Consider the following 23507-nt stretch of genomic DNA (forward strand, 5'->3'; position numbering starts at 1 on the left):
TAACCTTCCTAGACTCCACAATCAGACAGAATGATAGAAAGCTCATCCCATCTGCGTAAGAGCTCGTCTTAACTCCCCGAATAGAATGACACGCAGCCAAACTAACTGCAATGACTCTAAGTAGGTCTGACCATCAACCGGATGTTTACAAGCATTGGCCATGGCTGTATAAATCCTCCCCATAATTACACTCCCATTGAGAGTGAGTCTTTCTCTCATAGTAAGTCTCTCATAATCCTAATTACACACAATTACAAACAGGCACATCACTGCAGTCTGTTACAGTATGTGAGAGAGAATGACACAATGATGACCGTTAGTCAGGAATAAACCACCAGGCAACAATGCCCACTGTAAAAAATTATTTTGTGGTGAAGTAAATACTACTGAAAAAAACAATGTAATTTACATGAAAAAGTTAGTTCAGGCAAGAATTAAAAAAACTAAGTAAATTCCATATCAGTACTTAATTCAATCGAGTATAAATGAAAGCGTAAATATCAACTTAATAAAATTAAGTAAAAATTACTCAACTTTTCTGATTCTGGGGTTCCCATCATGCACTGAACCTTGAATAATTAATGAGGTTGATTTTTCACTGGTTTCCAGCTGTATTTACACTGTTTTATCATTGCTTTTGTTGTTAGGATTATAGTAACTTGCCATTTTGTGACATTTCGAGTAAATTTTCTGCTCAAAATGACACATTCAAACACAAAAACGATCCATCAAATGTTACCGTCATTGTGTATTTTCTACCAAGTATTGAGGTCTTTTTTCATTCACATGTTGTTTAATATCTGACATGATGTAGTATAAATTACTTAGAAGTTCTAAGTAAAGCACATACTGGTATAATTCAATATTATTGTTTGAGTGAAATGTAATGCAAAGGAAATTTCAACTAAACTGATATTGCTCAACCTTTTACTAGCCAAGTTAAAATTTCTTATTTTCTTTGTTACTTTCACTTGACTAGGTTAAGTAAAGTTTACTTAATTCCATAATCCAAGTAAATTTAACTTAAATATTTCTAATTAAAGCTACTGATAAAAATGTTTAGGTTTTTACTTGGCAAATCGTTGTAAATTTACTTGCATTTTCTGAGTGAAAAAAGTTAGCAAGCTTTTTTCAAGTAAATCATACTCCAATTTCTTTTCAGTGTAGCAGCATTTTCTAGTAAGGGCTAAATTAATGTCAGGCTCAGGCTCCAAAGTAACCATTTTTTGGTAACACTATACAGTAAGGTTTCATTAGCTAACATTAGTTAACTACTTTAGTAAACACACAATAAGAATGAGCAATCCTTCTACAGCATTTATTAATGTTAATTTAAAATGTTTACTATTAAAATCAAATGTTGTATTTGTTAACATTATATGCACTGTGAACTAACATGAGCAAACAATGAACGACTGTATTTTTTATTAACTAACATTAAAGATGAATAAATATTGTAACAAATGTATTTCTCATTGTTAGTTAATAATTTAAATGAGAGCAAATAAGAGATAATTACAAATGAGACCTTATTGTAAAGTGTTACCCACTTTCCAAACACCAAATGGGAGTAAACATATAGTTTTGATGAATAAGTTACTTGCAGCATAATTTATGGTTTAAGCTGAATTATTAGAATAACAAAGGCAAAATATTTCTTTACTGTAATAATTAAACAAATAAATAAAACGAAATACAGTTTCATAGACTTAAGCATTGTTATAAAAAAAATCTATTTCAAATAAATGCTGTTCTTTTGAACTTTCTATTCATTAAAAAATCCTGAAAAACATATGCATCACGGTTTACACAATAATAGTAAGCAGCACAACTGTTTTTACCATTGATAATAATTATAAACATTCCTTGAGCAGCAAATCATCATAGACTGATTTCTGAAGGATCATGTTGGAGTAATGATGCTGAAAATTCAGCTTTGCATCAAAAATTACATTTAAATATATATTCAAATACAAAGAGACTTATTTAAAAAAAATAAACTTTTTTTTTTTTAAACTTTTGACCCCAAACTTTTGAACGGTAGATTCAGTGCTAAAAGCCCACTAAATATGTATTTTTCCATTTTATTGTGTTAATTAGGCCAGACAGATGAACCAGACAAAGTAACCAGTCACTAGTCAGTCATCCTGGGTCTAATCAATACCTATCCGGGTAGTGATGATAGTGTACCAGTCATTGTCACGGCCCATTTAGCAGGGGCCGAATGAGGGTGTTTGAAGAGTGTGTAGGTTTTAGCAGTAGTTGCAATGAAGATAAATTTGATTGCTGAATTTAAAAAACATATATTTATTGATCAATATTCACTAGGAGTATTTTAAGCAATTAAAATAAACGCTTGGGCTAAAAAGACAAAGTCATTTACAGTTTTACAGCAGGGGTATCAAAAAGCTGTTAGAAAAAGTGAGAGAAATCCTTTGTGTCTGGAGTGAGAGCCACAGGAGGGAGTGAAGCAGACAGTCTGGACATCAAATCAGGAACATATTCTCATGGATAGAATGGTCTGCACCTTTCTGTGCAGTTTTATACCGCATGTACTGGTTTTGCAGACTGACTCTAGTCATCTACAATAGCTTAAAAAAGAGAAAGGCATTTATTCCACTTCCCTGATCTAAAATCATTAGACTGACCCACAAGAACACACAATTTATTGAGAAAGTTAATAGTTTTAAGGCAAAGATAGTGTCATACACTAGTTTCCCTGAATTGCATTAAAGCGTTAATACAATAAGTAGTTTATTTTTTACCACACTGCACTGGGATTAAGAAATGTCAGAGACATTTAGGCAAGATAGACGAGGAGAGTAAAAAGGGAAGGGAACGGCAGGAACAAAGCAGATGTTGAGGCATGAGTATTTTTATCATGAGTGAGTTTGTGTGGACATGTTTGAGTGAAGCTTTGATAGGGGTATGTGAGTTTGACTGAACCTCTGACCTCTGATATTATGCAACCGGGTCTGACTCACTGTCTTGCCTCAAGGGTTTGCGTGTTTGACACTTCAGGAAAGCACTGCAATAAGATACTTAGCATAATACAAATGTATATTCTCAGATACAGTATACTGTATAACCATTGAAAAACATCATAAATTAATTTCTAAAATTGGGTTTTGCACTTCTTTTTGCTTCGTTTCTATACAGTATTATTAGAATAATAATTATTATTATTACACTGCTATACTTTGCTGATTATAAATTTAACATTAATAATTCATAGTGACAACACCAGGGGGACGACTGACGGAGACGAGGCCAATGGAAGTGGAGCCCGGGGCGCAGTCGACGAGCAGATGAGACCAAACGACACAGACGGCTTATAGGAGACCAAGGCGGAGCCGCAGTGACGAGCATCCGAGGTGGAGCCAGGGTGCCAGAGGACTGAGCCGGAGCCGGTGGGACTGAGGACCAAGTGGAGCTATAGAGATGGTGGAGCCGGAGGGAGCCGAAGGGGTGAAGGGGCGAAGCGTAGCTGAAGGCCCATAGGTCTGTAGTGCTGGAAGGGCGACATCTGACCAAGGCGAATCTGGAGGGACAGGGACTAAGGAGCCCGGTGGAGCCGTAAGGACGATGGTCGCAGGTGGAGCTGAGGGAGGGAGGAGCCAAGGCGGAGCCGATCGGTCGACTGGTCCAGCGGCACTTTTACTACGTGGAGCTGAAGACCGGAAGACCAGAGGCAATTCTCTCGAAATCCTCTCTGGGACCATTCACTGGAAGGCATGCCTTGGACCTGGAGTTCACTGGAGGACCATACAAGGGAGTTTTCAGATCTGGCATGCCTAACTCACTATCTGGACTGGACCGCTCGCTCGTTATTAATACATAGCGTATAGAAAAAAAAGTTCGGTACAGAACACAGTATATTTCTGATATCTAAATGGACCATGGGCTCTGCTGCCTCAGATGTTTGAGTCTCACCTCAGTCTGCGAGTGTGGAAAGGTGTTTGGAGGAGAACTATGACTGTGTATTGACCCCTAAGACTGATAAACACAGTCCAGATGGGGACAGAGGGGGCCGACAGAGGGAGCCCAGCAGGACTGGCCCGCACACCCTCAGTCAGATACCTCTCCAGTGTCCTCAATAACCCCTCTCTCCTATCGTCCTCCGAAGCGAGAGAAAAACAAAACATAAAATTTTTATATATACTGTATATTCATTTCTCAAAAGAACCTCACTATTGAAGATCTTAGAGGAGCATGGAGAATGAAAGCAGCAACTATTGTCATGATAAAGACTATACACAGCAATAGACGAGAAGTGATAAGAGCTCTTTAGAAGGGTGATAAAATGCTCTCTTTGTGTGATAAGTATATGTGATGAGTGCTAAATGTGTACACAGCCATCAGAGCATACAAAGCTAGTGCGCAGTCAAACATTTCATTTACATTTATTTTCTTATCAATGCTACTTCCAAGAAATGCTATTTTATTCACAATTCATGTGAGTTTGGATAAAATTTCACAAAATTAAATATTACAACAAACCATAAAAAAATATGGTAAATAAAATTCTGTTCATACATTTTTTAAATGTTGCTGACTAGCTGAAGCTAAAAGAATAATGGCTCTTTGAGGAACACGGTAATGCCTGCATTAGTGCATCCTGGTGTGATGATTTATGAAAAATGTCATGCCAAATAGATAACACCCCCCACTGCCAGTCCATCTGCACACGCAATCATAGACACACATCCACATAGTGTTGAAGCAGTATTAATGCGATCTTTAGACATACACCGACCATCTGTCCATCATAAAGGCTACAGCCCATTTTCAATCTGTTTCCCCAACTCTAAGACATGTGATGAACTAAACATATCCATTTCATGTGTGGAAGAGAGCTATAGTGTTACATAAGCCCTTGAAGACTTGTGTAGAAGCTTGTGTAATATCCATCTGTACCATTAAAGAAGAGTCTCTCCCTGTGGATGAATGTGCTGTTTCAGCTGGCTGGAAACTAAGGCGAGCTTCGCAGTGCTGCATCCAGGGAGTTATTTCTGGCTTGCCTTGCTAACGCGCATCGCTGATGACTCTTTAATATGTCCTGTCACTAAGCCCTTTCCAGGAAGCTTTCTGAATCTTAGTCTTTAAAGGGAGAAAGAACATGTGTCACTTCGTTTCTATCAAATAACCTATGAACTAAAGACCTTTATAGCTTGATATTAATATAGCTTGAACATTTACACTAAATAAAACAGTATTTTCTTTACTTATAAATGACAGATAGCCTGCTATTTGCACATCTGTGCTGTTGTACATTAAATAGTATGCAATAATAATATAGAGTGTAAATGATTATATTTATTAAAATGATTAAATGGATGCCGCCTTACTGGGACAATAAAGCCCTCCCTACCCCTACTCCTAAGGGGAGGGGCAAAATGAATAAAACCAATAGATGATATTTCCAGTCATTACATTCAGATCATATATTAACCCGTGCAGAGTGCAGAGTCACCTTTCATCGCGTGCCCGATGGCAAGCCACATTTGTGCCAACAATCTAGTCCTGTACCTCCCCCTCCCCCCTCAGAAGCAGCTTATGGATTACAGCGAAAGCACTTGCAAACCCTGTGTGACAAAATGTGTTAAACAAAAACACATTGTAGCTCAAGAATATAACGACAGCGGTCATTTAATCACTCAGCATGCATCTCAAATATATGCAATTTTTCATATACAGTATGTTGTGCTGTTTTATTGTGTGTGTGTGTCCACTGATGGAACAAGGCTTTATGTAAGAAGATAAGGCAAGGTGAGCGGCTGACAGACCGGTGTTTTGTCTCCTGGCTGCACTGCAGACATCCCAATCTACTTTACTCTCACCTGAACACTAACGTCTCACATGTCAAAGTGACTAAGATCAGGCGTGCCGAACTTGCCACACGCCATCCGTGGATAAGCCACGCTGTGGGACTGAGAGGTTGTTTATGTCGTTATGTCTCCAGTCGTTTAGTCCACGTAAATCTCATCCCTGCAAGCTCGCATTCATCTGCATTAGCTATTGAGCGCAATGCCCACATCTCAAAATCCAATTAATAACCAATGCAGAGAACCAGTGCTAACATTTTTTTTTTTTTGATAACCCTTTACACTGATATGTGTCATAACACAGAAGAAAAGATCTGTTGCTACCTCATCACAATTTTAAACAGAATACAAATCAGTACAATCAGCACAATTTGTTTCCCTAAATGGTTAAAAATAATGTGATGAATCCAGGCATTAGCTTAATAAAAAGGGTTTAATTTTTAATGGATCACGTCTCCTCGTGGGGGCAGCGTTATCGTTAACTAAAATTCAAAAACAAATAAATAAAATTCAAAAATTACATAGCAAAATGACTAATTCTAAACTAAACAAAAAAAAAAGAAAACTAAAAAATAGATATAAAAAACTATTTCAAATTATTAGTAAATACTATAATAGTAGGCCTATATAAATAATACTAAAATAACACTACATTTTGAAATCACATAATCAGTCAAATACTACTCAATTTATCCCAATAAATGTATCATTGTATCATGTATCAGCGCATTTCCGCAATGGCATTTTGCATGATGCTGAATCCACACCTCTGAAAAACTAAATACAGCTTTAAGATGCTGATCTATTATTGTCATGGTCATTTAGACAGGAACTGCCTCTCAAGCAGAAAGGGAAGTGAAAAACGGTAGGGTGGTGAGTGCAAGTCTGACTACAAGTCTGTACTTTAGAACTCAACAGATGTAACACATTCATTCCCAAACCCTTAATCCCATTACTGCAACATGAGATCAGTTTTCTGTTCCACTGGTAGGGAGGATGACTCTGCTCATGAACACATATGATGCCTGGAAACCCTAATAAATACATATGAGAGATATGAGCAATATTATATTATATTATGATTATAGTTTCAGTCAACTATATATACAGGTCCTTCTAAATAAATTAGCATATTGTGATAAAGTTCATTATTTTCCATAATGTAATGATAAAAATTAAACTTTCATATATTTTAGATTCATTGCACACCAACTGAAATATTTCAGGTCTTTTATTGTTTTAATACTGATGATTTTGGCATACAGCTCATGAAAACCCAAAATTCCTGTCTCAAAAAATTAGCATATTTCATCCGACCAACAAAAGAAGTGTTTTTTTAATAAAAAAAAAAAAGTCAACCTTCAAATAATTATGTTCAGTTATGCACTCAATACTTGGCCGGGAATCCTTTTGCAGAAATGACTGCTTCAATGCGGCGTGGCATGGAGGCAATCAGCCTGTGGCACTGCTGAGGCGTTATGGAGGCCCAGGATGCTTCGATAGCGGCCTTAAGCTCATCCAGAGTGTTGGGTCTTGCGTCTCTCAACTTTCTCTTCACAATATCCCACAGATTCTCTATGGGGTTCAGGTCAGGAGAGTTGGCAGGCCAATTGAGCACAGTAATACCATGGTCAGTAAACCATTTACCAGTGGTTTTGGCACTGTGAGCAGGTGCCAGGTCGTGCTGAAAAATGAAATCTTCATCTCCATAAAGCTTTTCAGCAGATGGAAGCATGAAGTGCTCCAGAATCTCCTGATAGCTAGCTGCATTGACCCTGCCCTTGATAAAACACAGTGCACCAACACCAGCAGCTGACATGGCACCCCAGACCATCACTGACTGTGGGTACTTGACACTGGACTTCAGGCATTTTGGCATTTCCTTCTCCCCAGTCTTCCTCCAGACTCTGGCACCTTGATTTCCGAATGACATGCAAAACTGATCAACAGTCCAGTGCTGCTTCTCTGTAGCCCAGGCCAGGCGCTTCTGCCGCTGTTTCTGGTTCAAAAGTGGCTTGACCTGGGAAATGCGGCACCTGTAGCCCATTCCCTGCACACGCCTGTGCACGGTGGCTCTGGATGTTTCTACTCCAGACTCAGTCCACTGCTTCCGCAGGTCCCCCAAGGTCTGGAATCGGTCCTTCTCCACAATCTTCCTCAGGGTCCGGTCACCTCTTCTCGTTGTGCAGCGTTTTTTGCCACACTTTTTCCTTCCCACCGACTTCCCACTGAGGTGCCTTGATACAGCACTCTGGGAACAGCCTATTTGTTCAGAAATTTCTTTCTGTCTTACCCTCTTGCTTGAGGGTGTCAATGATGGCCTTCTGGACAGCAGTCAGGTCGGCAGTCTTACCCATGATTGCGGTTTTGAGTAATGAAACAGGCTGGGAGTTTTTAAAAGCCTCAGGAATCTTTTGCAGGTGTTTAGAGTTAATTAGTTGATTCAGATGATTAGGTTAATAGCTCGTTTAGAGACCCTTTTCATGATATGCTAATTTTTTGAGACAGGAATTTTGGGTTTTCATGAGCTGTATGCCAAAATCATCAGTATTAAAACAATAAAAGACCTGAAATATTTTAGTTGGTGTGCAATGAATCTAAAATATATGAAAGTTAAATTTTTATCATTACATTATGGAAAATAATGAACTTTATCACAATATGCTAATTTTTTGAGAAGGACCTGTAATCATATCAATTGACTTTATGCACAGCTGCACTACTTCCTGAACTTAAGCCAGCTCCTTTATTTCCTGTCTTACATTATTGGACACACTGATTAATTCAGGTGTGCCTGACCTCAGTAGTCATAGCAACAATAATCAGACACACCTGGATTAATCAGTGTGTCAAATAATGTAAGACAGGAAATAAAGGAGCTGGCTTAAGTTCAGGAAGTAGTGCAGCTGTCCATAAAGTCAATTGTCTGTCCTTTTCTATGAGAAATGTTGTTGCATGATGACTGTTAGAACTTGGACAAAGACACAATGCCACTGATTATCTTTGTCTTAATGGACTGAATGTACGTTAAGTTGAAAACACACACACACACACACACACACACACACACACAACAGTCAATAAATCAGAAAGTCTTTCACAAAGCACTTTGAAAGACTAGAAAGGAAATGAGTAGGTTGGAAATAAAACTGCAGGAGCCTTAATGAGAGGATGTGAACATACCGGTGTTTACAGTAATGACATAAGAGCAGAATTACTTATTCCTTTTCTGTAAGGCTATTTTTTTTTACAGCAGATTATATGCCTAACCTGTTACAAGCAGATTTCCTTCCATTAGATCATTAATATGGAATATTTCAGAATAGTGCCTTGTGCCTTTTAATTATGTTTTATGTCTGCGGGATGAAATTGTTCATGGTGAGATGGGTTTATACAAGGAGGGCAGGTGGAGGGCAGCCAGAGGACTGTGACACTGTCAAGCTGTACAGCACAGACAGGGAGTGTTCATTTAATCTGTCCCTTGGCCTTGTCATATTGTATTTTCTGAATTTTCCTGCACTTTTTTGTTAAAATACCTTCTCCTATCCAGATTAAAATGCAAAGTTAATTGTAATTCACATGCTTCATTGAAATATGAACAATATCTTGATGTAACCGTAGAATAAACTTGGAATAATAATTGGAATAATGATTGACTTGGTCCATTGAATTATTAGAAAATAATAATAACTCAGTTTCGCATTGTGGCCGCATTGCCACCGTGGGTGAGCGAAATTTTCGAATAATTCAATGAAAAAAATCGAAAACACTGTGTTGTTTTTAAAACATTGCTCTGTTTGAGAATTCGAACCACTCCAACATATAGCGGGTCAACCAACTGCATGAGTTTAAGGCGTTTATCTATCGGTTTATCTGACCAATGGCAGGCTGGGGGAGTGTTTGGGAAACTTGTTTGAAAATAATCACTTTTTTTGCTATTGGTCACACTTTAGTGTTACAGAGGTTATACTCTTTTACGTCAAAGAAAAAGATGGAAACGAGGTATCTTAATCCAGTGTCATACTTATGTGATGATAACAGGATTGATGAATTATGTAAATTTACAAATTATTATTACAGTTTAGCTTGAGAAATATTGCATATTTCATACACTCTAAAAAAATGCTGGGTTGTTTTAACCCAAATTTGGGTAAAATATGGACAAACCCAAATGTTGGGTTAAAATGTAATTAAAAAATGTACAGTTGAAAGTGAAAGTTGAAGTTGGGTTAAAATTTTAAATGACATTTTTGACCCAACGTTTGGGTTTGTCCATATTTGACCCATATTTGGGTTAAAACAACCCAGCATTGTTTAGAGTGTACCTAAGTCACTGCAAAGTATATGCAGATATCTTTGCTTTAAAAACAGGAAGCCTAATTGCAGAAAAGACAAAATGGACAAAACAGACTTACAGCAGAGGAAACGAAACGCCTTTAACTGCAGTACGACCCACACAAACATTGGCCTGTGAGTCCTCTCAACACAACACAACCTGTCTGGTGTTAAATGCTGGAAGATGAGAGATGATGCTGTTGTGGGACCTGCTTCCGCAGTTTTCAGAGACTGTGAAATCCTGAATTGCAATGACTGAGACACTGAGGCTATTGCCGAGGTAACAGGGTTAGCTTTTGAACAGGGGACTGACAGCTTACTCAATGCAGGCATGGCCACCGGCTGCACATTGCTTTGCAACGGACCCGGAAGTAGCAAGAGACCTGGCAAGAACCTGCATTCTCTTCTCACACACTGGCATTTCAGCCAGGAGAGAACAAAGCAAAAGCATTTAACATACAAATATATATATATATGCATTCTAATGCTGTACTACCAGAACATCAAAATATCCTCATTGTTTTTACAAGGCCAGGTACCTGTGGCTTCCTGTGGTTCAGTTTTTTATATAAAATAATAATTCCGAGCTGCGGGTGACCCCAGAGGCATAAGCTCTCTCCACCCCTCCCCGCCCCGTCCATCCACATGCCTCCATTTTGCTGCTGAGCCTGTTCCTCATGAATTAATGAGCCTTGCAGTGCAGCAGTGAGGCCACAATGTGCTGCAATGACTCTCGAGTGTCCTGCCGCAGCCTGACAGCAAATCAGTTATCCTATAAATTCGGTCATACATTTCAATTAACTAACTTGACTCCCCTCCAACATCACCTTAAGAAGAACTGGCTGAATTGTTATAGAATTGCATCTAACCTTTATCGTTGAACAGAGTTGTTAATTAAAATGCCACATCTGCTGTTCTGGGTTATTTTACAGACTGCACTTAAAGTGATAGTTCACCTAAAAAAATAAAGATTCTTTAATCATTTACTCACCCTCATGTTGTTCCAAACCTGAATGACTTTCTTTCTTCTGTGGAACATAAAGGAAAATATTTTGAAGACTATTGGTATGAACCACAGAAGAAAGGAAGCCATTCAGCCAGGTTTAGACTGACATGAGGGTGAGTAAATGATGAGAGAAACTTTCATTTTTGAGTGCACTATGTCTTTAAAGGGATAGCTAGATCACCCAAAAATGCAAATAGGGAGAGAATGTAAAAAGACGTAGAGCAGATGTGTGGTGATGGAGAGCATTGCATCACGTGAGCAGAAGGGCATACAGGGGGAGGGGCGATATGTAGAGTGTAACGGGATAGTGGCTGCAGTACTTCTCTTGCTCGTCACATTGCTGTTAAACTTTAATGTAATCAGAGTGGCATGGCTGGCAGTGAAAGGCCTTAGAGCCAGACAGACACGCATCAGAGATGAGATGGATAAAATGGTGTAATACAGGAAAAGGAAGAGCAGGTGAAAAATAACCCCATGTCTCCTCTTTCACTCTCTCTGTTCCTCTTTATTGCTGACTTGCGTCCAGTGCCTCATTTGAATGTTACACGGTTGTTTTGACCTTGAGCTATTCAGACTAGAAATGGCGTTCCACTTTCTATATCTTTCCTCTCTATATTGAGAATTGTGGTGCACAGAGAAGTGTGTAATTTTATGCACAACTAATGTCACCAAATGGAAGGGAGGGAAGACAATTTTATGAAAGATGGATGATAATTTGACTCCAACAACATATGTTTTCTAATATTTTTTCCAAAGCATGTCAAATTAACCAGCTCTATGGCAAGGTTGTATCAGGACACCTTACAGCAACCAGCATCTTACTTCATCTGCAGTGAAACAATGTGTGGAGTGACAGGACAAGTGTTCAAAGAAAGGAGAAGAGGATAGAGGACAGGTGAATAAAAGTCATAATAGGAGTGTGAGAAGCCCAGGTGCATCATGGGAGATTGCAGCACTGCAGTGGTAACTGCAGTAGCTCCTCCTCCTATAGTGTCTTACGCACACACACACACACACACACACAGATTCGCACAAATGCATTCATCATTAGCCTCTCACATTCACAAGGACGGGGGAACATCACAGAAGGAGGAGTTTTAAAGGCACGTGGAACAGGCATGAGTGGACAGCGACACACTCTTAATGTACAAATCCCACATGCAGACTAGTGGATGAGATGCTAAATCATTCATAACTCAAGGCAGGCTGCGCTTAATTGCTGTTTCTATCTTTGCTCGGAAGAAAAAAGCCTGTCCTGCAGTGTCTCACGCCATTCAGCAAATAGAGCTATCACACATAAAACAGAATGGAAAAAGAGAGCCTTTAGCTCCGTTCCAAATCCTAGTGAGCATTTTAAGACAGGACTGTGACAAGCTCAGTGAAAATAAACTATCCAAAACGGTGGACAGAGACATAAGAAATGTACTTCATTCAGTACTGAAAAGTATTAATAAAAGAGTTCAATCTAATTAAAATTTGTTGTTACAGCATCTTAGTAACATGCCAATGTTAAACTCTAGTTCCCATATGATGCACTATACACTACAGACTTACACTATACTTATGCACTCAACTGTGTAGTTTGTGAATTTGATCAACATCAGAGTCTGATAACTCCTTCCCCTCTGCTACGTAATTAAAGCTACAACAGTTGAGTGCATGAGGTGTCCGACATTTCACACTCTTTTTTTGGAATTTTTAGTGTGAACTCACACAAATTAATAGGTATAGAATAATGCATAAGCGAGTTGGGACGCACAATCTTTTGGAATCTGAGTGATTCACGTTATTAGTTTGAATTGTGTGTGTGTGTGTGTGTGTGTGTGTGTGTTCTCTACTCACTGCTCCTAATGTGTGTGCACTGGGTTAAATGCAAGGGACAAATTCCAAGTTCCCATGTGTAATAGGCATTAAGGCCGCTCACCAAGCTGTAATGCCGTGCACATAGAGCATATGTAATGCAGAAAAGCTCACAGTTTAAGATGTGAGAGTGCTTTAGGTGGGAAAGATTGAAACATTCATTCAAGACACCTCCCCTCCTCTGTCCCAGTTGCTTCCCTGCCTCCTCGTGGCCTTTAATCTAGAGCTGAGAGCAGGTAGGACCAAACTCTTATAAAAGATCATAATTACAGTCAGCATACAATTGATCTCGATGTCCCTGAGTGCACAGAAACACTTTAGCAAGCCTTTTTCAATGCATCTTGTCAATGGCGCTTTGAAATCCTCTGCATTTCCCATGGCTATGTGGCAGACACAGGTGTCAGATGAGAGAGCTTTGATGAGCATCTTGCTTCGAGAAGGACACAGGACGGCATTGTTACACGGCCTGTTGATATGGGCATGAAAGCCACGGTACCGTGTTTCCGTGTGTTAAAGTGATGCCAACAGGGGCAGCTCAAGGTCTCAGAGAACCAAATGCAAGCCAGACCAATACACTTGATCAACATTGTTTAAACAGATGGAAATGACTTTATTAATTTACTTTACCGTAAATCATGATCATAACCCCATTAAGATGCTGCATTACAATGAATTAAGCCATGGCTGGGATGAAGTGTGGATGTTAAACAATAATTTAAGTGTCTGGAAAAAGGCCCACTTTAGCCAGTCGAAAACAGATTAATATTAATTAAGAAACTATTTTAAAGGGTATGTCAGCAGGCATAATGCCAATGAGATGAGGTCAGTATAACTTGTCTGTGTCACCATTTCACTCGGATATACATCACAATAAGGAAAAAGAGACTTCATTTAAAATATACACACACACATATATATATATTAAAAGTTATTCTCAATAGTAAAAATATTTTGCAGTTTTTACTGTATATATATATATATATTTTAAAATAAACGCAGCCTGGTTGAGCATACAAGACTTCTTTAAAAAACATTCAATAATCTTACCAACCCCAAACTTTTGAACCGTAGTGTAAGTCAAGTGAAGGTTTTAATTTGATTTTTTGAATCGAGACAGGATATGTCATTCACACAGGCTGTGGAAATAAATGAAGGTGCATAGGACAGCCAATCAAGTCTTGTATTTTAATAGGAGGATTTTTAAGATGAAGGTGCTTATGACAGTGATGGATGGATTCTGGGTAATAAATGCCCGATAATCTGATACATATACATAGGAAACATAGATTGAAGACATGAAGGGAATTAAATTAAAGGGAGGTGGATGTGATGATGAGTCCTGCCTTCCAAAATATACAAATAGGGAAACACCTTATGGCATAATAAATGATTATATAAATGACAATTTCAACAGTGTATCATAAAATACAGATTAAAATAAACATTTTGGGGCTTTTTGCATGTTATGCTGAAACAGATTATTTGCTGTTAGCATTTTAGCATTCCCTGGGTTGATTGTTTGGCAAAGAGCTCTGAGCTCTTTCAGTAGATAGATGAAGGACACTGGCATTAAAAATGATTATATAAAACGCTTATGTGAAATTCACTGCATGATGGGATGAGAGAGGGAAATGGGGACAAAGACAGAGAAAGAGATAACGGCAAGCTTTACACTGCATGTCCACTGATGTGGAAGAAACCCGCTCGATACCGCCCAAAACCCCAGAGATGTGCCACCAGTGAGGTTGTCTTCAGGATGGTCTGATGTCTTGCATTATTCTGCCTTTAGAAATGCACCAATATCAAAATTCTAGCTATAATTATATTCATTTTATGGTCAGTAACGGATAATTGGCCGATATTAAAATTCCATAAACTATTGTCTAAATAAAAAAATAAATAAAGCTACTTTTACATTAACCCAATTTTTACTTCTAAAACGTTTTACCTCTTAAGAAAGTGCATATTATATTTCTTTTCTATCTACACTTACCTAAAGGATTATTAGGAACACCTGTTCAATTTCTCATTAATGCAATTATCTAATCAACCAATCACATGGCAGTTGCTTCAATGCATTTAGGGGTGTGGTCCTGGTCAATACAATCTCCTGAACTCCAAACTGAATGTCAGAATGGGAAATAAAGGTGATTTAAGCCATTTTGAGCGTGGCATGGTTGTTGGTGCCAGACGGGCCGGTCTGAGTATTTCACAATCTGCTCAGTTACTGGGATTTTCACGCACAACCATTTCTAGGGTTTACAAAGAATGGTGTGAAAAGGGAAAACATCCAGTATGCGGCAGTCCTGTGGGCGAAAAGGCCTTGTTGATGCCAGAGGTCAGAGGAGAATGGGCCGACTGATTCAAGCTGATAGAAGAGCAACTTTGACTGAAATAACCACTCGTTACAACCGAGGTATGCAGCAAAGCATTTGTGAAGCCACAACACGCACAACCTTGAGGCGGATGGGCTACAACAGCAGAAGACCCCACCGGGTACCACTCATCTCCACTACAAATAGGAATAAGAGGCTACAATTTGCAAGAGCTCACCAAAATTGGACAGTTGAAGACTGGAAAAATGTTGCCTGGTCTGATGAGTCTCGATTTCTTTTGAGACATTCAGATGGTAGAGTCAGAATTTGGCGTAAACAGAATGAGAACATCTATCATGCCGTGTTACCACTGTGCAGGCTGGTGGTGGTGGTGTAATGGTGTGGGGGATGTTTTCTTGGCACACTTTAGGCCCCTTAGTGCCAATTGGGCATCGTTTAAATGCCACGGCCTACCTGAGCATTGTTTCTGACGATGTCCATCCCTTTAATGGCCACCATGTACCCATCCTCTGATGGCTACTTCCAGCAGGATAATGCACCATGTCACAAAGCTCGAATCATTTCAAATTGGTTTCTTGAACATGACAATGAGTTCACTGTACTAAAATGGCCCCCACAGTCACCAGATCTCAACCCAATAGAGCATCTTTGGGATGTGGTGGAACGGGAGCTTCGTGCCCTGGATGTGCATCCCACAAATCTCCATCAATTGCAAGATGCTATCCTATCAATATGGGCCAACATTTCTAAAGAATGCTTTCAGCACCTTGTTGAATCAATGCCACGTAGAATTAAGGCAGTTCTGAAGGCGAAAGGGGGTCAAACACAGTATTAGTATGGTGTTCCTAATAATCCTTTAGGTGAGTGTATATATCTATGAAAAATAGCTTTCCTTTTAGGTATGTCATCAATCATCATGGCAAAAAGGGCAATACTACTCCAGTAACATTATAGCAGTGGCTTTCTCCAGTTCTGAACGCTGTGACACTGCGAATGCGCTTAAGTTTTGTTCGGAATCCATAAATGCACATGGAAACAAAACTGTGAATCAGATTGCAAAGTTCCTATAAACAGAAATATCAGAATCTGATCAAATTAGTGCATGTAAACATGCCTACTGAATACTAAAAATTTCCTTTCCACTGCGCTACATTTGCATTGCTTTTCAAATGCGCTAGACGGACGTGTTTGACAGTTGCGCTCACGTCTCGCATCTTTTACAGAGAAAGATGCAGAAAACGGCGTTTCTAAAAACACAGCGCTCAAGATAAAAGAAGTTTAACTTTTAAAAAACGTGCCTTGACACCTTGTGTTTTCCACTGTACGCGTTTTTTAGATGCAAAGATGCACAAAGACGCGTGTTGAATAGCCCTGAATGGGAGATGGTCCTCACTGCAGAACACGAAATACAGGGGGAGGAGTTGGATCCAGATCCAACTCCTCCCACCTTACCTAAACCAGGGGTAGGCATGTTCGGTCCTAGAGAGCCGCTGTCCTGCAGAATTTAGTTGCAACCCTAATCAAACACACCTGAACAAGCTAATCAATGTCTTCAGGATTACTAAGGCTATAGGCAGGAGAGGTTTTTTTCAGTGTTGGAGCCAAACTCTGCAGGACAGCGGCTCTCTAGGACCGAACATGCCTACCCCTGACCTAAACCTACCCATCTCCGCCCCCTGATCCCTAACCCCACCCGTAATACTACCCATCTCCACCCCTTAGATCTGGATCCAACTCCGTCCCCTGGATCTCGTGTACTGCAATGAGGTGCTACTGCTGAATGGGAGGAAAAAAACTCAATGTCCGTCTAGCGTGTTTCATAGAAAATACTGGAAAAGCAGAGCAGTGGATCCAGCAATCCTGTTTCTCCTGCTTAGTTGCTGCTGGAGTGTCCGAGTCATGAGCTTTAAAGGCACAGCCCTCTTCTGGAATGGGGGGCAGGGAGCAGGAGCTAATTTGCATTTAAAAAGACACAAAAACAATCATTTTGAGATTTCCTAAAGATTATATTTAACAGTGTTAAAATAAGGGAAATGACCATGAACAAATAAATATCTGACCCAATAACCAATATATAATAAGAAATCTCTAATATCAGCCAATCACCGATATGGTACTAATATTGTGCATCCCTCCTTGCCTCTCATTTGCATTAAGTTGCAACCTCCAACAACATTTCAGTCTTTTACAACTGTAAGGAAACTCATCCAAAACAGAAGTGAATCCATCTGACTAGGGCAAATTAACACAACCAAGCCAAAAAGATTCTATACGGCATGCATGAATGAATCGGTTAAATGTGCCATTTTCCACCATTATGCTGTACGGTTGGCTGGGAGACTGCGTGGGCATCCAGTCAGTGCAGAGGCTGGGAACCATGCCTTCACTCATAATTACCCACTCCACACAGCCTGCTGCGTCCTCTCAGCTAATCTGAGAGGTGAAAAGAGCGCCATGACATCATCGCCACTTTTGTTCTCATGGCAACAATGGAGGCAATGTTTCATTAATACAGTAGCCATGGCGTTCATATGCAAATGAGCGTCTGTGTATGAACGTCCAGCAGGTGGAAATGGGAGGGAGAGCTATTCCGCACTCGTCTAATGATAGCTCGTCTGCAGGAGACAGTGAGAACCACAAGGACATGTAGGACACAAGGTCCAATTTAGTCTCTTAGCACAGAAATCAATTTCAGCGCAGAGCACGGAGGGAAAAATAACTCTGCAGTCTTGACGAGGCCACACAGCCGCAGGACAAACCGAACGAGGCACAGACAGATGAAGGTGACTGGGTTTTCCCCTCTCCATCGTTCTCTCTAATAGGTGGTTTTGAGGAACAGGAGTTGAATGCATAAACAGAAACACTACTGTTTAAAGATGCATTAAAGGAGAAATGAGCCTTTCCCTTTCACCCACTCCAGATCAGACAAAGCCTCGGGAGCTGGAGGAGGGGGAAAGAGAGAGACGAGAGAGAAATATAGAGGAGGGGTAAATGGCAGACATGTTTCCTCCTCCACAAACCCCATGCTGGGAACTGAAAAATGCCAGAATGCAAACATTACAGCCATTAAAGAATATAACGAAACAGAACAGAATGGAATTAGCCAGCAATACAGATCCATAATTATTTTCATGTTCTGGCTAATAACTAAATGTTAGATATTACAATTTGCACGGATGAATTAAAAAATGTATTGAAATAAAAAAAACCTAAAATCAATCATTTAAAAAAAATGATTTAGGCTTCACAACATTAAAATGTACAGCATGAAATATATTCATTTTGAGATTTGCTTAATAACAGCGTTATTAAATTATTTACCGGTATGTCTTTATTTTAAGATTTATTAGTTACACTTTACAATAAGGTTCCATTTGTTAACATGAACTCACAATGAAGCATTTATTAATCTTAGTTAATGTCAATTAACTAATGTTAGCGCGCGCCTTCCATGCTGGAGACGCCGGTTCCATTAGCTTAGCCAAAAACTCTATTGAAATTACTTGAGTCTCCTGCACATTTTTCGTGATAAACAGTAACTACTTGTTCCAAAACGTCCACTTATTATGGCTTGAGATGAGTCCTGCTGTATGTAATGCCAGAACAAAATGCTACACAATCGAGCAGCAAGTCAGCTGAGCTGTCATGCAGCATCACATGAATGCCTCCACACGTGACCAGCAGAAGAGAGAGGGAGGGAGGGAGAGTGAGACGGCAGACCACAGACCACACCCACTCCACTCCATCGAAAATTTAAGATAATATTTCACATCTCGCAGCAAAACACGATCAGTGTGATTGATATGGATTTTGGGGGAGAGCGGTTGTTCCCTTTCATCAGTGCATCAGTACTCGCGCACTCCCGCTGCATAGCACCAGCACATCACTGTGACGTTGCATGCTGTGTGTGTGTTATGTCAGTGAATTAGACAATATGCGAGTGTTATGCAATGCAGAGCGTTTGTTGCTTGCTCCAGCATCTGCAGCTGAGTGAGTCTGCTAAGTGCTTCTCACTACATCAAGCAAAACAAGACTTTCTTTAGCACTAAACAGCGTCCATGGTATGGACTCGGGAATGGGATCCATTACTGCAGAGCTCTTCACAAGCACTAAGCTTAATCCCTCTCAAGCATGATACAAAATGTCTGAAAGTCCTAGATTCGCTTGAGATCCATTATAAGAGGCTCTGCCGAGTGCTTAATGGTTTCATATGCGAGAGACCAACACCCAGTAAAGCATGTTGCGGCACGGTGCTTTAATCAGTCCCATCTGCTTTTATCATTAATAAGTTTTATCTCTAAGGAAATTAATAGTTTTTTTGTTAAATATGCACCAGGAATGCACCAACATTAAAGTGCTGGCGATACGATAAGCCAATAAGTACTTTCATGCTAGGGCCGATAACAAACAAATGACCAAGACTAAAATTCTATACTATTTTGTCTATGTCACAGTCTTCGTCTGCACCTGTCTGTCTTAGTCATCTTCACTACACTTCCCAGAATCCTTCTTGTCTCCACACCTGAACTCACTCCCTCACTTACCAGCCTGTCCCTCGTTATCATCATCAGTGTCACCTGTTTTCACCTTGTTATGTTTGATTCATGCTTGTATTTAGTTTGCTTCTGTTCAGTCTGTCCTGGTCGGTTGTTAAAGTTATATGGATGTGTTTTGTGTGTGTTTCTGCCCGTCATTCTGCCTGCCTGTCTGTACCTGTGAGTTTGATCAGTAAAACTGTTTGATTTGGAGCTTTTGACTCAGCCATCTTCTTCTACCCGCACAACACCGTGACAGTCTAAATAAATAATGGGAAAAAAACCCCATTAAAACATTAAATCTAAAATCAATCGTTTAAAGCGATAAAGGGATCGCAACATTATAATGTACAGTACGAAAATGTTATATTCTTTTTGAGATTTGCAAAAGGTTAGGGTAAGGGTTATTAGAGTTTTTAAAGATTAACTTTAAGTGAGTGTTAGATGGCGGCAAAGGCAATTTAAATTTTAACAATTTAATGTTAAAATATAGGGAATGACAGTGCACAATTTAAATATCCAATATCGATTATATCAATAAATTAAAAGATCGCTAATATTGGGTGATAAACGGTATGGAACCGATATATATATTGTGCATCCCTAATATGAGATGAAGACACCATCGGCTATTTAAAGCTGTTTTATTTTACAAGGAACAGGTTTTTACATGGGGGCTTTTTTTGTGACACATCTACTGTCGATTACCAAATAAGTTTGTACCTCAATTTGTAAAAACTGTGGAAGCCCACTGGAAGCCCATGTTTTGGTAAATCATAAAAAGTCAGAATTATGACATACTTGAGATAAAAAAGTAAAAATGATGAGATAATTATGACATGTCTAAATTATGACAACAAACTAAACTATGAGATAAAATATCAACATTTTATCAATAAGTCAGAATTGTGAGACAAGAGTCATGACAAAACATTTCAACTTTGTCATAATTATGATTTGCCAAAGCATTGTTTTTCTTTCTTATGTGGCGGAAATTAGCTTCCCTAAAAACAGACAAAAACTTCAATTGTATAGACTCCTATTCCTATCTTTTAAATACTGTCAGTATAACTTATTTTGTATTTAATATAATCATGTTTTTAGTATAAATATTCCTCCAAGATCACACCAAATAGGTGTTAACCATCGTGCAAAGCCTTTAAATAGCCATACCCTATACCTCCAGTTTTGAAACAAAGCCCATGATGCAGTTCACAGTAACCCCATTAACAGTTAAGTGCTGAACTCTACAGCTTCAGTCTCTCAACTGAATACACTGTTGTTTGGCATAGAGACTGAAGGGCAGGCTCTCCACTCATGGATGGGCTCTGTCACTGCAGGAGGGACAGCAGTCTAGATTTATTATTCAAGATAATTGAGCTTGTATGAAAGCCGATGCCGACCTAAATTCATTTGACTGGTTAAAATTTAAATGGCCTCTACCATTGCCAGCCCCTGTGACCACAATAGGCCGAGAGCAAAGGCAAAGCAGCCAATCTTTACCGGCCATTGAATGGACGAGCTGGAAAATTGGTTGCGTCAAGCTGTTTGCGTACAATAGCGCCTGCCATCTTGCTCGAAAGATTTGGGCATTCTGCCAGTTGTACAGTTGTTTTCCATTATTGTATTGCATCATGCACTAGTTCTGTGTATCTTTATTTTTTTTTTCCATTTCCATTTGGAAATCCAAGTGTCTGTTTATTGTTCAAAGTATTTCAGCTTGACAGAAGTCTCTAAAAGTGCTTTACTCTAATGCGACAAATGTGATATGAATGAGCTTTCTAGTGCAACTCTTCCAAATGTATGGCTCTAAGTCAACCACTTTACAAGACACAATGCTCATTGGTTCAAAAACTATCTGAGTAGTGCTGTTGGATTGGACGGTAGAGAACAGATGGCTGCTGATTGGTCAATGTAAGTGTCAGTCAGGGGTGTTTAAAGGCAGATGAGCTGCAATAGATATATTTAATCTACCTGGCTTGGATGTGTCAGGCGCAAGCAAGGAAAACAGCCAAGCTGAGGAATCCTGTTGACCTTCAGCTCAATGTCACTGCACTCGTGGGCTTTCTGGAGAAACAGGCAAAACAGAAATTAAGCCTGAACATTGAAGGTGATATGCAATGGATGATGTGCTATGTTGACTTATCATGCATGGGGAGTTCTGTGAATTTACTGGTAGCCTGCATGCAAAACATTATGCAAAACAGTCTTTGATAAAACCTCACCTTCAACATTCCAGAAATGCTTATTAAGTTACTCATAAAATTCAATTAAGATGATCAAATATTTTCATTTTTATACAACATAAAAAACCTCCACATTGCATGAAAAAGTCCAATCATACCTACACTAGCCTATACTGTTCAAAAGATTTGTGAATGTTTATGAAAGAAGTATCTTATGTTCACCATCTTAAGGCTGCATTTGTTTGATGAAAAATACAGTAAAAACAGTAATAAAAATAACTGACTAAGTCTAAAACAGCTGTTTTCTATTTAAATATATTTAAATATGTAATTTATTCCTTTGTTGGCAAAGCTGAATTTTCCGCATCATTACTCCAGTCTTCAGGGTCACAGGATCGTTCAGAAATAATTTCAGAAATATGATGATTTGCGGCTCAAGAAACATTTCTTATTTTTATCAATGTTGAAAACAGTTGTGCTGCTTAATATTTTAGATGAAAATGTGATACTTTTTTGCAGGATTCTTTGATGAATAGAAAGTCCATAACAGCATTTATTTGAGTGTAAATGTCTTTAATTTGTCCTTGTTGATTAAAATTATAAATTTATTTTTTTTAAAATCTTACCAACCCCACACTTTTGAATGCTAGTACATTTAAGCTAAGCAGAAATGTGCGGTTATATTAAAAATCACCTCCCACTAAGTTTTGAATATAAAATAGATTTGAATACATTTGAATAATTTTTAGCTTCATGTCTGCGATCACTAAATAGTGCTGATCTGGCCTCTCCACAGTGCTTCAAAGAGGTGACCGAGGAGAAGGGGAGAAAGAAAGGATTAAATGCTTTCAAGAGCTATGCAAATTAGACATCTGATTAGAGGGAAGGGGTGATTTTGACAGCTCCCTGTCAGGAGGGCTTGACAGACAACATGGCTGTGAAGGGGGAGACTCTGTAGGCTGTTAGCCTTCAGGATAACATAATATGAGAAAGGACTTCATTATTCTACTTGTGCTTTGTGAGCTTCTTTCAGCGACAATATGTATGACGTGCTGCTATAGCTGCTCCTTTGTCCTGCTTTAGTATACACAAAGTGTTGTTTTCATCCAACAGTACTCTGCCCAAGGCATTGTACCTTATAAACAAGGAAGCTAACGGCAACATATTCTGACGTAGACTCTCTATGACATCAACACTCTCAGCATTTGTCTCACCCTGTCAAAGTGTGATTGCTGCACACTACTTTGCAGTCCCTGAACCGGGGAGGAAAAACAACAGTCTACAGGGTTGAGGGGGAAAACACTGCCACCATGAATACTCATCAGATGCTGCCTTGGGCTTCATTCTGAGACCATTTTTCTTTCTCAAATCAAACATTTTTATTTTGTAAAAGAGTTTAAATATAGAAAAGAATATTTCAAAGA

The sequence above is a fragment of the Rhinichthys klamathensis genome, unplaced genomic scaffold, assembly GCF_029890125.1.
Source record: "Rhinichthys klamathensis goyatoka isolate OS25496 unplaced genomic scaffold, OSU_Roscu_1.1 h1tg000221l_1, whole genome shotgun sequence".
NCBI lineage: Eukaryota > Metazoa > Chordata > Actinopteri > Cypriniformes > Leuciscidae > Rhinichthys > Rhinichthys klamathensis.